Raw genomic sequence first — 16,639 nt, 5'->3', positions numbered from 1 at the left:
AAATACGCCTCCGACGATGACAACCCGACCTCTAGAGCTAACTGCATTTGAGTTAGTTGGTAACTTGATATTCTAACCTGCACTAAAACAAAAAAATAGAATGTCAAATATCTAAGCTATATTTTAAAGACATTTTCTATATATCAAGCAAATTACCATTTGACTGTAAGTCCATGAGTCCATCCATTCAGCCAATGGATATAAAAAAAAAAGGAAATTGCACTTGAAAATTATGATGGTTACCCATAATCCTATGTATCTTTTCAAGAGTGTCATTTTGCTTCCCAGGTCTTTTATTTAAACTGAATTTGAGACGTTGTTGTGGGAAATCATGTAACTCCACGTTTGAACACAAACCTTAAATTGATCCATATAATTGTCAGTCTCAATAGTTTGTTCAGATGGATTGCATCTTCCTGATTAAATATATATTGGACATATAACCAAGAAAAGTAAGATAAGAAAATTTTTTAAGGTGGATCATTCAATTAAAAAAATATCTGTGTCAGAATATAGTACGAAAATAATTAGAATTTACCTTTGCAAATGAAGCGATGGCAGCTACTTCCATAGAGTAGTATCTTACACCAACTGTTAACGTCAAATGAAAAGGTAAATTGTAAGATAGTCAAATGATCACCATAGCACAAAAAAAAATTGAATCAAGACATTCGGAGGCTAAGGTTAAGTCAAGTTCATTCATCATCATAGCCTTTATCAACCCAAAAGTGTTTAGATTTTAATTACCAACGTTTTTCAAGCTACAAACCATGAAGCAAACGTGTACGTAATCGAAAACAACGTGTCGGAAACAGTATGAAAAAGGCCAAAAATAGATATACTTCGGTGACAACCACATAAATGCCACATAAAAGGACACAAATTAAGAAAACGAATTCGATCGCACACTTGAACACAATTAAGCCATAAAAATCCAAAAAACCGCAACTATAATGAGACTAATCTCATTAGTTTAGCCTGTAATTAGATAAAGTCAAGAGGCTCACCACCGGCAAACACCACCAGACAACCACCGCTACCTAGGGTTCCCAAAAAGAACCCGACAGTTGTAGGTTAGTCGTGAACACCCAACCCACTGCCTCATATCTGTAACAACGAATCTGATCACAACCTTGAATACCAATATACCATTCAAATAGTTGTAAATAATAATTTTTTTCATGTATAAATAATATAGCAAATTCTTGATTTATTTGTACAACTTTGAGAGTCCTTTTATTATTTCAAAAAACGCAACTTGTCGTCTAAGTCTCCCTAAAAACATGTAAACTTTAACATAAATAAAACTAAACACAACCATAAATTGTAACACTCTGCTAAACTCATGGAAGGTAAAGTTTTGAAATTGAAAATTTTAATTTTGACAAACAATTTTCCTCATAAAATTATATATTGGCATGACACTTTGGACACTAAAAGTAGCCATATTTAGCATTTTCAAAGTTTCAAGTAGTTAAAAAATTACATGGATGAACTCTCAAATCTCAACAGCATATCTCAAATGCAAAAAGAACAAATATAGACAAACACATGTAAACTTTTAACGGAAACAAAACCAGATACAAACAAAAGACCAACTATAACACAGTCAAGACTCATGAAAAAAAATAGCTTTAAAATTGAAAGTTTTAGCCGTTTGACATCAATTCCTTTTCTATTCATGGAAGAGATTTCAATACTCAAAATGAAAAACTGCATTTAGCACACAATAAACCAACAAAACAAAGAAACCAGGCACACATAGCCAGAACAAAAAAATTAACACACAATTGGTAAACCCTAACTACTCACAGGAGCAAATTATCAGTGGCAAAACTTAGGCAACAGTAGAAATGGCGCCGACACAGATGCAAAACACCACCACTGGACCCTCGCTGCCTAGGGTTTCTAAATCCATCCCCTGCCGACTGTCTCCCTACTAAAAGGCCATCGGACCACCGCCGCTACCAAGTTCAACAGATGACGGTGACAACCTTAGTGGTGGAAGTAGTCGAAACAGAGGTTTAAGACGATGATGGCGGGTGGTACGGGAGATGAAGATAAGAAAGAAAGAAAGAAAGAGTGAGAAGCCAGGAGGTGTAACGATACAAGAGAGGGAAAAGTAACAATCTTTGTAATTGTTATATTATAAACTAGGAAAAATATAAGTCATGTAACATCCACATGTTTCTAGCATCAACTAATATATAAATCATGTAAAAACATAACATTCAACTAAAATAACATCCATTTTACAATTATAAATTAGTAAATAGTTCCTTATAAACCACATTTGTAGTTTTATTTGTAACTTCGTCTTCCTTGTCTAATATAAGCATTTTAAAACCGTCTGTGCTCTTCACTATTGATAAAACCACATATAGTTGACCATGTGTACTTGTGTAGACACCGGTAATCGTAGGTATATGCCAACTCTTGCTAGTGATTGGCCTCAACTTTATTAATGGTTATTGCAAAACAATCCGCAACAGGAAACTGTCTTCGTTTCAATATGAATGACAGTTTCTTATCTGAAGAAGTTAGACCACTACGAGTTATATAAGTACGAAACTCAATGTTAGTACCTAAAATAACATTTACTTCGATAAAACGCATCCCCAAGTTAATTACTTGTAATCTGGTTTCGTTGCATAAACCGTTCTTCTTATCAATATTCCTTAGTAATATTATTGGCACACCAACTTTTAGAACAAATCAATGATGAGGCATACCAGACATCTTTAAACCATTTAGAAAATCTGGAGAGTGTAATGCTAGATCGAAACCAGGACTAACACTATCAGACTTGTCTATACTATCAAAACTGAGATATTTAACTTCTTCTTCAGGAAACAAAAACAAAAATTTGTCATTAATATCTTGGACAACCTCATTTAAAGGTGCAAGTATGGCCCTTTCTTGAAAATATGAAATATCATTAAATTTTCTATAATGCTGGATATACAAAATCAATCAGAGAAGAATTAGGATCGGATGAATCACAAATCAAAAGATCATCTTGTATATCTATAATGGCATTGTTGTATTTATAAATAATGAAATGCAAATGTTGTATTTATAAGTAAATGATAATTCTATATGAATTATAAGATATCATAGCTTATTTGAATCAAGTACAAAAACATACAAAGATTAACAAAGATAAATGAAAAATTAAAATATTTTATAACTTTTTTAATGATTACAATAATAAGCAAACAAATAAATTAGTCTCTAAATCAACAAAACAATTTTACAATTTTGATTCAACAAAACTTCGATCTCAATGTTGATTCAAAATATGAACTTTATTTAAGACATTTGTTACACATCAATAACCGTAATGTTTATTACTCTATGATAGTACCCGTGTTTATTTACACATCAATTTAAATATTTGTTGCATATCAATGTTAAAAGATGAACAATATCTAAGACATTTCTTTTTATAAGTATATTTTAAATTTATTTTACAAAACAAACTGTTATGACAATCTAAAACCTAAATTTAGTCTTTCATAATACTATAATTAATTAATTGATCTTCAAAATAAAGTCTTAATCAATATATTAATTTTTATTCAAGTATAGTTGGCATATAGTTAATTCCTAATGTATATCATTTAAGAAATTAGGTAAAATTTCTCATCCATTTTTTTATAACTCCTTTGTGGATAAGTTATGTTAAATAATTATTGAATACATATAATAATAATAATAACAATAATAATAATAATAATAATATTGTTTTAATAGATTGTGCTCTGTAGACGTATTGTTTTACCCATTTACACAAATTGCATCTACTCGGGAGATTAAACTTTTCGCCATATTTCGTGCATGCTAATTTGGTGGTGATGAAAATAGAAATATAGTTTTGTTAAAACTTGTAGGTTCCCTGGACGGATCACACGAGATATCGCGGTCTACTCAGGTGCGGAATCCCTGCGTAGATCGTTACGAGCGTAGAAAGCAAATCAAACAAACACGATACGATAAACGAACACGTTATATTGATAACCGAACACGTGATACGATATCACTATTACAGACTCACGTTACCGAACAAACTCGTTAACCAAAACTGCTAACAACTATCAACTCGATTAACCACTATCAAGCCGTAACATCTAATATAAATACACGACAACTTCGCCTGATATGTTCAGGCGAAGTTGTCCATAACTTCGCTTGTTCAACAAGTTCGCCTAGGCGAACTTGTTAACAACTTCGCTTAAACAAAAACATAAATAAAATTACAGACTCGATTACAGACACTAGACTATGAACTACTGACATTTATGCACCAACAGACTCCCCCTTGGCAGTAGCTTCATATCTTGATCTTTAAGCTCTTGTCTTGTAATCCTGTATCTTCACGCATGCACTCCTTCTCTAACACAAACTGACACGACTCTTTGATACTTCCTCGCTTCATCCTTCCAAGCAGGAATATAAAAGATTTTCTTCTCATTAAGCACCTTCAGATCAGCTTGCGATAAGTTTACCAAATGCATCGGATCGTAAACTCTAAGGAGCTCTTGTTCATCCTCGTCTTCCATCACCGCCTCTGCTGTCTCACAATCCACGTACCACCACTTTAGGTCTTTAAGCACATCCTTGGGCATTAGCTTCATCGGTACTTCTTTCAGGCACCGGATCGGTTTATACTTCATTACCATCCAAGGTTTTCCATCAGTTCTTAGACCTCTATCCTTGTCCTCAACAAGTTTTCCCTTTTGTGGCTTCAACAGCTCAAACTTCTTCTCTTTTATACTCTCTCTCCAAACAATTTTCTCAATGACTCTAGCCATATTATCGTCACTTCGATTGATTAACCCTAATCTGGCTAAGTCTTTCACTTCACATTCCGGCAGTGTATTCAACGACCTTAACATTCTTTTAAAATACTGAACGCCGTCATACCGTTTGAGCACAAAGAGCTTCAACTGCTCATCATAGATCCAGCAAATAATCCCTTTCTTCGCTTCAGCATAGCCTTTGATATTATAATTCTTCTTGAACATGGTTGGAACAGCAGGCTTTTTAGTCTTAATAAACCAATGAGCATATCCTTCTTTCCACCTAGGCTGCTCCTCCCACTCTGTCTCATCATTCTCCATCTCAGTACCAATATCGGCTTTCTCAACATCTGGGATCTCGTGTTCAACATTTTATTCTACTATCTCACCCTCTTCAATCTCATCTTCAATCACAATTTGTGCGCCAATCTTCTCAATCTCCTCAATCGGCAGCACATCATCATCAAACATATCATCATCTTCTAGCATATCATCATTCAATTCTTTCAACGCATCTATCACATCATCATCATCATCAACCATCACCACCTCATCACCACCAACTGCACCTGCAGACTCCCCCTAAGCTGTGGAAGTCCCAAGAGCTTGAGTAGTTCTTGGCAACTCACCACCTGCACCTTTCGGTGCATTGGGATCATCGTCTCTGTCATTTCTCTTCTTCGTCCTTAACTCGTCGCCTCTACAGCCTGTCTCCCCCTGAGATGCCAAGAACTCCTTCATAGCATCTATAATTCGCCCATGTTCAACCAGGAGGGACGACTGTAGTTGATTCTCTGCTACAAGGCGCTGAATAGCCTGGGTCTGGATAAAGTTTATCCTCGATTGCTCTGCCACGACCCGCTCAAGTGCAGCTATTCTCTCCGAGTCTGAGAGGGTTGCATCGAAATCAAACCTCATGTTAGATGTATCTTGAGTATACTGAGGAGGGATCTCGAATGTAACCGGGACTTCAGAAGCAGTTGTGGACGTAACCGCAGGTGGTATCGTGACCGACAACCCTGCAGTTGCGACGACCGTCGCCTCTACAAACCGTGCCACCACCTCTGAAGGAGTAAGCGTTGGAGGTGGTAACGACACAATCTCCGGAGTCGTCGTCTGTAGTGTGATGGATGGGATGCCGACAGCTGATGTAGCCACCACAGGAACATCTGCGGCGCTTGTAACCTGTACAAAAGTAGGAACAATCGACATACCTGACAGTGCGGATGGAGCAAAACGTATAACTCGTGAAGTCTCTCCAGCTCCCATACCAGCACCTGTCCTTTCACGTCTTGATCGTCTGATCAACTTGTGTATATCCTCCTCTTCTTCTTCTGACTCACTATCATCCACTGTCCTCTTCCTCTTCCCCAACGTCCTCTCTCTAGTCACCAACATCCTCCTCGCCTCATCCATAACGTCATCAAGATCTGAGTCAGCCACCGTCGTAGCTGCTCTAGTAACACGCACTTCCCGAACCTGTGCAGCAGAGACCTGCACCTCTTCTTGTGGATCAAAACGGTCCATGTCGAAGAATCCTTGGCCGCCAAATGCAGCATCAAGGTCTACATCCTCCTCAGCCGACACCACAGGCACAGTAGGTACATCTCGAGTTGCTCCTGCCTGTTGTGGTTGAGGGTCTCTGAACTCATCCCCCCGAGCTGGCACATACCCCGGGTTTATTAAGAACCCAAAGAGTGGAGTATGCCTTGGACGACGTTCAGGCTTGCTCCTCGCACTCGAAGTACGGCATTGAGCAAAGATACGTTTGCTCACACTCTCCACGTATCTTATTGGGCGTCGTTGAGGCAAATTTGGAGCCACATGGTTCAAGATCATCTGGATGAATCTTGGATACATTATGAACCGCTCACGAGCTATCGCCCTCCTCTGTCTGTCGATCTCATAAAAGACCATCTGACTAAAGCTATAACGTTTGTTATAAGTCAGAGCAGTCATTGCTGACTGCATGGTCGCACCCATTCCGTCAAAACCCGCCTTCCTCCCAGACATACACACAATCATGACGTGCATGAGGAAGCGCCACTGATCTAGAAGGAAACCCTTCCTCCTCTGGGTATAACCTAATGGACCAGAGTAGCCCATTCGGAGAAACGCTCCATCACGGAACGGAGCCACAAACTCTGTAGGGTCATCCCTAGTCTCTTCACCGAATCGTAAAGCCATCCGTATCTGTTCAGATGAGAACTGAACCTCCTGATTGTTGACGGTTGCTCGCATAACCGGGGGCTCAACGCGGAAATCGTACTCCACAGTCTGCCAGAAGTCCTCGATATTGGGTAAGGATATCGGCAGTGTCGTCGTGATAGCGTGGAATATCCTCGAGCGTAGGAGGAATGCGATTATCTCGCGATAATCCTCCACACCACTCGCTTCCGGGTCTAAGGTGATGAACATGTTGTGACCCGGGAAGAATTGCCTCTGATTATCTCCTCCGTCATCTCCTCCAGCACCTCCAGCACCGGCAACAGCAGCCATCTCTGCAACAAACGAACCAAGTTAGATAAACATTAAGACATAACACAAGTTCGCTTGTTACCATGAGCGAAGTTGTGATAAAAACTGTATAGGCGTAGTTAAAGTTGGGGCGAAGTTGGGAACAACTTCGCTTCATCTTTAAGTTCGTCTAATAATTGTTAAGTTAAAAGGATCCAGGCGAAGTTAATGATAACTTCGCCTCACCACAACATCGCCTCAGGCGAATTTAAGCTTCAGGCGAAGTTGAGCATCAGGCGAAGTTACGGATAACTTCGCCTAAACCTTAAGTTCGCCTGAATATGAATCGGCGACAGTGAGTTTGATTCAAACTCGAAAATCTGGTGTTTCGGCCAATTTTGACGATTTAGGAGACTAAAACACATGGTATTAAGGCAGTCCGGACGATCAGTTTGTTCATGAACACGTAAAACAAGTTTTGAAATCGGGTATAGGTTTCGAACGTCCGAGGTCGTTAACCGAGTGTCGAAACAACCTAGGATTAACAACATCGAACATCGAGTATAAGATATAGAATCCAAACACACCTTGAATACTAACTGAAATCGAAAAAAGATAAGTGGATGTAAATCGGATAAGTTCGCTGAGATTATCGAGAATAAGTTCGCTGAGAATTCAAATAATGAACTGATGACCTTTGAAAATCCTTATATAGGGGCGAAGTTATACAGGCGAAGTTACGGTTAACTTCGCCTAGGCGAAGTTATTCACAAGTTCGCCTGTTTAACAACATCGCCTATATTTACAAAATCAACCCTTATAATTTGAACATTTTGCAATTAACTTTTAAAACTTCCCTTTAAGAATTAAATAACACGATCAAGTCCAAGTAACCAGTTATAAAATCATAAACTACCTAAGTACGAAAAAACTTTTAAAAAATTAAATTACAAGGGATCCTCGATAGGGACTGCTACGTTTTAGAAAAGATCCGAACAGGAATCATACTAATTACGTGACTGTCACATAGATCCGTGTTGAGCTGTATTATGACATATAGAGATAGGTTGTAAGCAGGTAAATAACTTAAGATGGTTTTCATCGTTCCTGTGATACGAGTTAAGTTCAATTAAGCTCAAAAATTAAGTGGGCAGCAACTCAGAGATTATGATGCCTCCTATCTATTCTCAAAGGGTATTTGGCTTTCCCCAAGTCACCCCGAATTGACTTCGACCCTTAGTGTCTGATTAAGTTTGTAATTACTCTTCATCTCCTTCCCGTTCTCTTTCTTACTCCATGATTAAGAAGTCTTGATATGTTGAACTCTAGAATGTTTCAATAACTCATAAGTTTTTTTCTTTTTTTGATAAACATTTATATAGACTTCAGAGTAGTAACCAACTGCAAGTCCCGAATCTGGATCACTGCAGTTTCTTGAAACGCTATCTTCACGGGAATCAGAACACTTACGGGCTCGTGTATGACTGGGTAATCGCTTTTCTGCCTATCATTCAGAAAGATATATATGAAGACATGCAAAACTCGTAAGGAGTTTCCACGTAAAATCAAGTAGTTTTAGTTTGTATCACATCTACTTTTACGCACCATAAAAAGTTACCATGACATACAATGACTGTCCTAAAGCCTTTTAAGCCTAATAACTTCACTAGTTAAGCACACAGAATTAGTATATCTATCATTTTCCAAGGTTGGATCAATTTTCTGATTAACATAGCAAACGTACTTCTTACGAAGTAGTAGACTTGAAAAATAATTTCATTTCCCTTTTTAAAAATTTTAACATTAATCGCCCCGACCAAAACAAAGTCTTCAGGTAAACGGCTATCCCGAAGATCCAATGGATCAGTTGGACCGACCACATACTAGTATGTGTCCTTCTAACTAAGTATGATCGACCAATTTTAAGCGAAAAAATGAAAACTCATCATAAACCGCCCCGGTCACTTTCAGTCATCTGGTTAATGGCTATCCTCAAAATCTACAAGTAGAAAATGAGGACCAAAACATATCCGAAGACAAGTCCTTCAAACTGAGGTAACCGACATATTTTAAGCGATAGTGACGTTTTTTTTTTTTTTTTTTTTTTTAAATATAACAAGAAAAGCATGGTTACTCGGGATTGATCATCCCATTCAGCTCGATAAGGTTTTGAAATCTTGTTTTGTCAAACGCTTTAGTATAAAGATCAGCGAAATTATCAAGCGTATCCACCTTTTCAAGCACAATCAGTTTCTTCTCAGCACAATCCCGTATAAAATGATGACGTATGTCAATATGTTTAGTTTTACTATGTTTCACGGGGTTGTTAGTTACTGAGATAGCAGCTGTGTTATCAATGCAAATAGGTGTAAGTAAGAAATTCAGACCATAGTCGCGCAACTGTTGTTGAATCCAAAGAACCTGGGAGCAGCAGTTGGATGCTGCCATGTATTCTACTTCACAGGTTGAAATTGCGACCGAAGTCTGTTTCTTGCATTGCCACGACACCAATCTACCACCAAGAAACTGACATCCTCCAGTTGTTGACTTCCGACTCTGATTGCACCCTCCATAATCAGAATCTGTGTAAGCGACTAGCTCCAAGTCTCCTCCTCTCGGGTACCACAACCCCAGCTTCGGTTTGCCCTTGAGATACCGCAAGATCCTCTTCACACCCTTCATGTGAGATTCCTTTGGGTTTGCCTGAAAACGAGCACAAAGACAAACAACAAACATTATATCAGGCCTAGAAGCAGTTAAGTACATTAAAGAACCTATAATAGCCCGATACTGAGTTGGGTCCACATCTGCATCACCGTCTGACTCAGCACCCAATTTGTGATTGACGCAGATTGGAGTGTCGAATGGAGTGCTGTCCTCCATCTTGAATCGTTTGAGAACATCATGGACATACTTCGTCTGATGAATGAACATCCCATCCTTCTTTTGATCAACCTGCAATCCTAAAAAGAAAGTTAGTTCACCCATAGCACTCATTTCAAACCTTTTCTTCATGACATCCTCAAACTCCTGACACATGGAGACTTTTGATGCAGCAAAGATAATGTCATCCACGTAGACTTGCACCAGCAGGAAGTCGCTTCCTTCTCTCTTAACGAACAACGTGCTATCAATTTTCCCTCTTTCAAACCCATTTTCAAGCAAATAATCTGATAAAGTTGAATACCAGGCACGAGGTGCCTGATGTAGTCCATACAATGCCTTGCTCAACTTGTACACGTGATCAGGAAAGTCTGGGTCAGGAAAACCCGGAGGTTGCTCAACATACACTACCTCATCAACTTTCCCATTCAGAAACGCACTCTTCACATCCAACTGAAATACCTTCATCTTTTTATAAGCAGCGAACGCCAAAAACAATCTAATGGCTTCCAACCTTGCCACCGGAGCGAACACTTCATTATAATCAATACCCTCTTGTTGATTAAATCCTTTCACAACTAGCCTCGCCTTGTTTCTTATGATAATCCCTTTCTCGTCTCTCTTGCACTTAAACACCCATTTTGTGCCTATCGCATGCACATGCTTTGGTTTTTCAACCAAATCCCAAACTTCCATTTTCTTGAACTGAGCCAACTCTTCTTGCATGGCTTCGACCCACGAGCTGTCCTTGAGAGCCATTTGATAATTTTTCGGCTCAATATGGCTGATAAAGCAGGTGTACAAGCATTCGTTGATTATCCCTGTCTCCTTAATGCTTGTGTAAACACAGGTGTGCTCATTCAAGCTACGTCTTGTTTGTACACCCGAGGACACATCACCAATCACATTCTCCAAAGGGTGATCTTTATGAATTCTCGTGGTCGGAACAGAACCGACATGCAAATTGTCTTCCAAGTTAGAAGAGAGCTCGTCAATGGTTGTTTCATGCTGAGAGTGAAATGGATTGTAAAATTCTTCTTCAGTCGAGGCAGTAGGGGTATCGACAGCATTTGATGAGGAGGGTTGACATTTATCGATCAGCTGTCTTTGTAATAGGTTTTCTTCCTCATCAAGGATCATCTTCGTAGCAACTCTCTCTTCTTCTTCAGCAATATCCAAATACGGTATGTTAAAAGACTTAAAAAGTTTAACATAGTCGAAAAACTCAGCAGGTCCGTTGCTTGGTTTTGGCGGTTGGTAACTTGTGATATCGGTGTTACACACCACCTCAACCTTGCTGGTCGATGTATTGAAGACACGTCTGTTGGGAGTCCCAACAACATAACCGACTAAGATTCCTTCATCGGCTACTTCACCAAATTTAGAATTTGTCTTCAAAATCGAACACGGGGACCCGAATGGTTCAAGACCACTCAAGTTGGGCTTTCTCCCATGCATTAGCTCATAACACGTTTTACCAAGTCTTTTAACAGTTAAGACTCTATTCAGAACATAACAGGCTGTAGCAACAGCTTCAGCCCAAAACACCACAGGAAGCTTCGAATCAGCCAGCATAGTTCTGGCTCCTTCAATTAATGTTCTATTCTTCCTTTCAGCCACTCCATTCTGTTGCGGTGTATACGGAGCGCTGTATTGGTGTTCAATCCCTCTCTGAAGGCAGAAGATCTCCATCTCAAAATTCTTGAACTCCGTACCATTGTCACTCCTGATGAACTTAACCCTTTTATCCATAACGTTCTCAACTTTGGTAATCAAATTATTCACCATCTGAGCCGTTTCGTATTTTGATTTCAGGAAATACACCCACGAATATCGTGAGTAGTTATCAGTGATCACCAAGCAATAAGAAGTTCCTCCAAGACTTTTTGCATTCACAGGACCGAAGAGATCCATGTGAAGCAACTCCAGAGTACTGGCAATTGAATTGACTTTCTTGGTGAGATGGGATTTCTTGTGCTGCTTTCCCTTCTTGCACGCTATACATTTGTCTTCAAAATTGAAATTCTTCAAGGGAACGCCCAGCACAAGTCCATTCCTGACAATGTGGTTCATCTTCCGAAGATGAATGTGCCCCATTCTCCTATGCCATAATTCGGACTCTGTTTCACTTGCTTTTGTCATAAGGCATGATTCTGCCGTGGCCATTTCAGTTGATCTCATATCCATAATGTACGTATTTCTTTCACGTGGAGCCTTCATCAAAATCCACTCCTCTGGTATCTGAAAACCTGGTTTCAACACAATCGCCTTGTTCTTTGTAAAATGAACGGTGTACTCCTTATCACAGATCTGCGACACACTCAGCAGATTGTGCTTCAATTCTTCTACAAAGTTAACCTTCTCCAAAGTCATCTTTCCGTTTGACACCGTTCCCATTCCAGTAATCTTGCCACCACTTTCACCGGCAAAGCTCACTCTCCCTCCTTGAACAGGTTTCAAATCGTGTAACAAGTATTTGTTACCCGTCATGTGCCGGGAACAGCCGCTATCTACAACCCAAAGATTGTTGGCAGTCCTTTTCAACTGTTCCTGCACAATAAAGCAAAAGATTAGAATTTAGGGACCCAAGACCAATTGGTCTTGGATCTAAACATCCCAAACTTTGGCTTTCCAAAGTTAGTGTCTCGATAATTCCTGTAAGTCCTATTAGGATACCTCCTTGAAGATTGATAGTGAGGCCTTCCAAACCTTTGTGAATTGAAAGAATTATAGCTGGTGGTTTGGTTATTAGCAGTGTTAAACTGATATTTGTTTTTATGAAAACCTGAATTAGTCACATTTTTGAATTTTGAATGGTTTTCATTTTTAGCAGTATGATAATTACCATTAGGCTTATTCTCAGTTTTAGTAGGCCTTACACCTCTGAATCGCTGCTTCAGAGGGCAATCTGCAACAAGGTGCCCTAATTGATTACACCTAAAACAACACCTATGTTCAACCTTTTTATCAACAGGTGTTTTAGATGTCGAGGGTACATTACCGCCCGTTCGTCTCACATATGGTGGGACGTACGGGTTTAGTGGAGTACTCCTTTTATTTGTTTTATCTTTTTCTCCACTCTTGGGTAACACAACCTCCTCTTTTGCCTTACCAGACTCGGATGACTTATCCGAATCTGATGAGACTGGACTTTGATCAAAAATTTCAACACTTGAAACAGGCGAACTTGTTTCGCCTCTACTAACATTTGGTTCTTTAACAGTTACTTTAATTGGCACTGTCTGAGCAACCTCAAAGTCAACAGATTTCTGAACACTAGGGTTAAAAGTGTAATTGTGATTGTACGGTGGTGGAACCTCATGATAACCGATTCCTCCCCTCTTGACAGAGGAACCTTGATCACTAACAAGGTGATCAAGTATAGCAGAGGAATTTCTGAACTGCTCCAGTTTTCGATTCAGTTCCACCACTTTCACCTGGTGGTCAGCAATCTGTTTTTCTCTCTCAGCAATTAGTTTGGTCTTTTCTTCCAAAACTTCATAACTTAAATCAATCACTTCAATTTTTTCAGCAAGTTTTGTTTTTAGACTTTTAACATCTTTTTCACAAGCTTTTATTTTGACTTTATAACTATTTTCTCTTGCTTTTGTAAAATGATGGTCTTCTTTTAAGGTTTTAAATTCAGCATCCAACCTAACATACTGATCGGTTATAGTTGCTAATTGCTCAGACAAGTTTTCACATTTTGAACATGTAGGTTTAGAACATACCTCGGAGAGCTGGTCATTGACATCTGCCATAAGAGCTTTTTCTTCTTTGGTAACCTTCTTACTTTCTTCAGTGTCAACCTTCGCCAGATTTGCCTGCTCAAAAGTTTCTGTAGAATGCAGGTTCCAGTTGTATTCTCCATCTCCTCTGGAAATCATGGCACTATAATCTTTAGAACCTCCACTTTGCTGTGTAGACCTGCCCTGACTTCGTTCCACACGCTCATTCCTGCATTCCTTTGCAAAGTGACCATTTTGTTGACAATTGTAGCACCTTACCTTTGACTTGCCGAACCCTGGTCTTCCTCCGACAAACTTTCTACCAGTCTTATTCATAAACCTTTTCACCCTTCTCACAATCATGGCCATCTGCCATTGTAGATCCATTTCTTCCATATCGTCAGCATCAATCTGATCGTAATCTTCATCCAACATAGCTGGATCAACAATCTTCCCTTGAATATAGTTCTCATAGGAAGCAATAAAAGAAGCATAGAGACCAAACTGCTCTTCAGCAGACTTGACACTCATAGGCATTTTGGAGTTGTTGTTGCTGGGAACACTTGAAGAGCAACTACTCTTGCTTACCTGGGATTGAGAACCACTCGATCCAGCTGCTACATAGCAAACATCACCATTTGTGTTGACTGACACATGACCCTCATGTGATGAGTTTGCGCCCGACTCTCCCTTCGAGTAGTAGGCAGCCGATTCAGTCTTCGATCCTAAGCTAGTGTTGACTTTAGCTCCATACATACCTGGATCTTGAACCTGATCCATAGGTGTCTCTTTTCTGACCATGTTAAGCTCAAAGGTTCTGAGCTTGTTGACTGCCGTTTCTAGATCATATGTGGGAAAGTCTTTGTCTTCCCTCACCAGCACAGTGTACATCTCCCATTTTGGTGGGAGAGCATCTAGAAGCTTCTCAACTATTTCTTCTTCTCGGTAGGAAATGGAATAGTTGCTCAATTCAGTCATCAGATGGTAGTATCGAGTGATAATATCATCTAAAGATTCATTCTTCAAATACTTGAAGACTGAAAACTGGGTTTTGAGCAATTTTATTTTTGAAGCCCGGATTCCTACATTCCCTTCAAATCTGCTCTCAAGAGCTTCCCAAAGCTCTCTTGCTGATGTGTACTTTCTAAACGTATGAAGGATCTCTTGTGGAAGAGCCATAGTAATAGCATCATGAGCCTTGCTCTCAGCCTCATACATCTTTTTCTCTTCTTCTTCCATTTTACTATACTTCTTGATTTGGTCACGACCTTCATACTCCATAATTGGTGGAATATAACCATCCTGGATGCATACCCACATCTTCGCATCCTGGTATTTGACGTACTGTATGAACCGATCCTTCCATGCAACGAAATCGGTTCCCTTCAGCAATCTTGGGGCCTTAGTACCTGACCCTGCTTCAACTTCCATCTTCACTAACTCAGAGATGTTGATCGACGACATCTTTCCCGAAAAGTAAGAAACCTGAAAAGTTAATTTTTTTTTTTTTTTTTAAAGTACTGTAGGCGAAGTTACGGATAACTTCGCTTGAAGTAGGCGAAGTTGCAGAGAACTTCGCTGAAGAACTTCGCTGATAACACTGCTGATTAACTTCGCTGATTCTTAACTTCGCTTGAGGTAAGCGAACTTAAGAGGTAGGCGAAGTTGTAGAGAACTTCGCTTGAGTTAGGCGAACTTGAGAAGGTAGGCGAAGTTGTGGATAACTTCGCTTAACCTTATATCTTCGTCGAAACCCTACGCACAGTGACGGCAACTTCGCCTGATGAACACGGAAGATTTGCAGATCTGTAAATCGGATTTTAACGAGGTTTTTGACGGTGTAAAGGCTTGAACACGATGGTAGGAGGTAAGAATGATCAAAAACACAGAAAACACGTCCCGCGAATAGTCGAAACGGGACGATTTTTACACCCGCGTGAATATCCCGAACCACACAATCGAGAAAATGCTCTGATACCAATTGTAGGTTCCCTGGACGGATCACACGAGATATCGCGGTCTACTCAGGTGCGGAATCCCTGCGTAGATCGTTACGAGCGTAGAAAGCAAATCAAACAAACACGATACGATAAACGAACACGTTATATTGATAACCGAACACGTGATACGATATCACTATTACAGACTCACGTTACCGAACAAACTCGTTAACCAAAACTGCTAACAACTATCAACTCGATTAACCACTATCAAGCCGTAACATCTAATATAAATACACGACAACTTCGCCTGATATGTTCAGGCGAAGTTGTCCATAACTTCACTTGTTCAACAAGTTCGCCTAGGCGAACTTGTTAACAACTTCGCTTAAACAAAGACATAAATAACATTACAGACTCGATTACAGACACTAGACTATGAACTACTGACATTTATGCACCAACAAAACTTAAACATATGGTCAACTATATGTTGCTTTATCACGAGTGAAGAGTAGATACGGTGTTATCATGCTTATATTAGACAAGAAATGAAAGATTACAAATAAAACTACAAATGTCGTTTATAAGGAACCATTTTGTAATTTATGAAATTCTCATTTTTAATCTATCTAATGATTGTAAAATGCATGTTATTTTCGTTTGAAAGTTATGTTTAATAAAGTTTTTATTTTGTTACCTACTTTATTAACAATTGTATATCATCTTCTCGTCTCCACATGTATGTATGAAATTATGTTTTCCACTTTCATATTACCGGTGGATGTTACACGATTTATATGTTTCCACCCGTGGCGCCCACAGGTCA

The 16,639-nt window shown here is 39.3% G+C and overlaps 1 long non-coding RNA gene across 1 annotated transcript; it reads right to left on the bottom strand.

Annotated features, from left to right (window-relative positions):
• Nucleotides 1-318: 318 nt before the first annotated feature.
• LOC143585010 (uncharacterized) lies at nucleotides 319-1,086 on the bottom strand. Its single transcript, XR_013144476.1, has 3 exons — nucleotides 1,008-1,086; nucleotides 539-591; nucleotides 319-337 (listed from the first exon to the last, which is right to left on the bottom strand). It is a non-coding gene; the product is annotated as an uncharacterized LOC143585010 (long non-coding RNA).
• Between the last annotated feature and the right edge of the window lie 15,553 nt (nucleotides 1,087-16,639).

Source organism: Bidens hawaiensis, unplaced genomic scaffold (genome assembly GCF_021521415.1).
Source record: "Bidens hawaiensis isolate Kalapana, Puna unplaced genomic scaffold, B.hawaiensis_p1.1 tig00033533_1, whole genome shotgun sequence".
NCBI classification, from domain to species: Eukaryota; Viridiplantae; Streptophyta; class Magnoliopsida; order Asterales; family Asteraceae; genus Bidens; species Bidens hawaiensis.
Note: the sequence above shows the minus strand (reverse complement) of the source record. Positions and strands in the feature narration are given on the sequence as shown.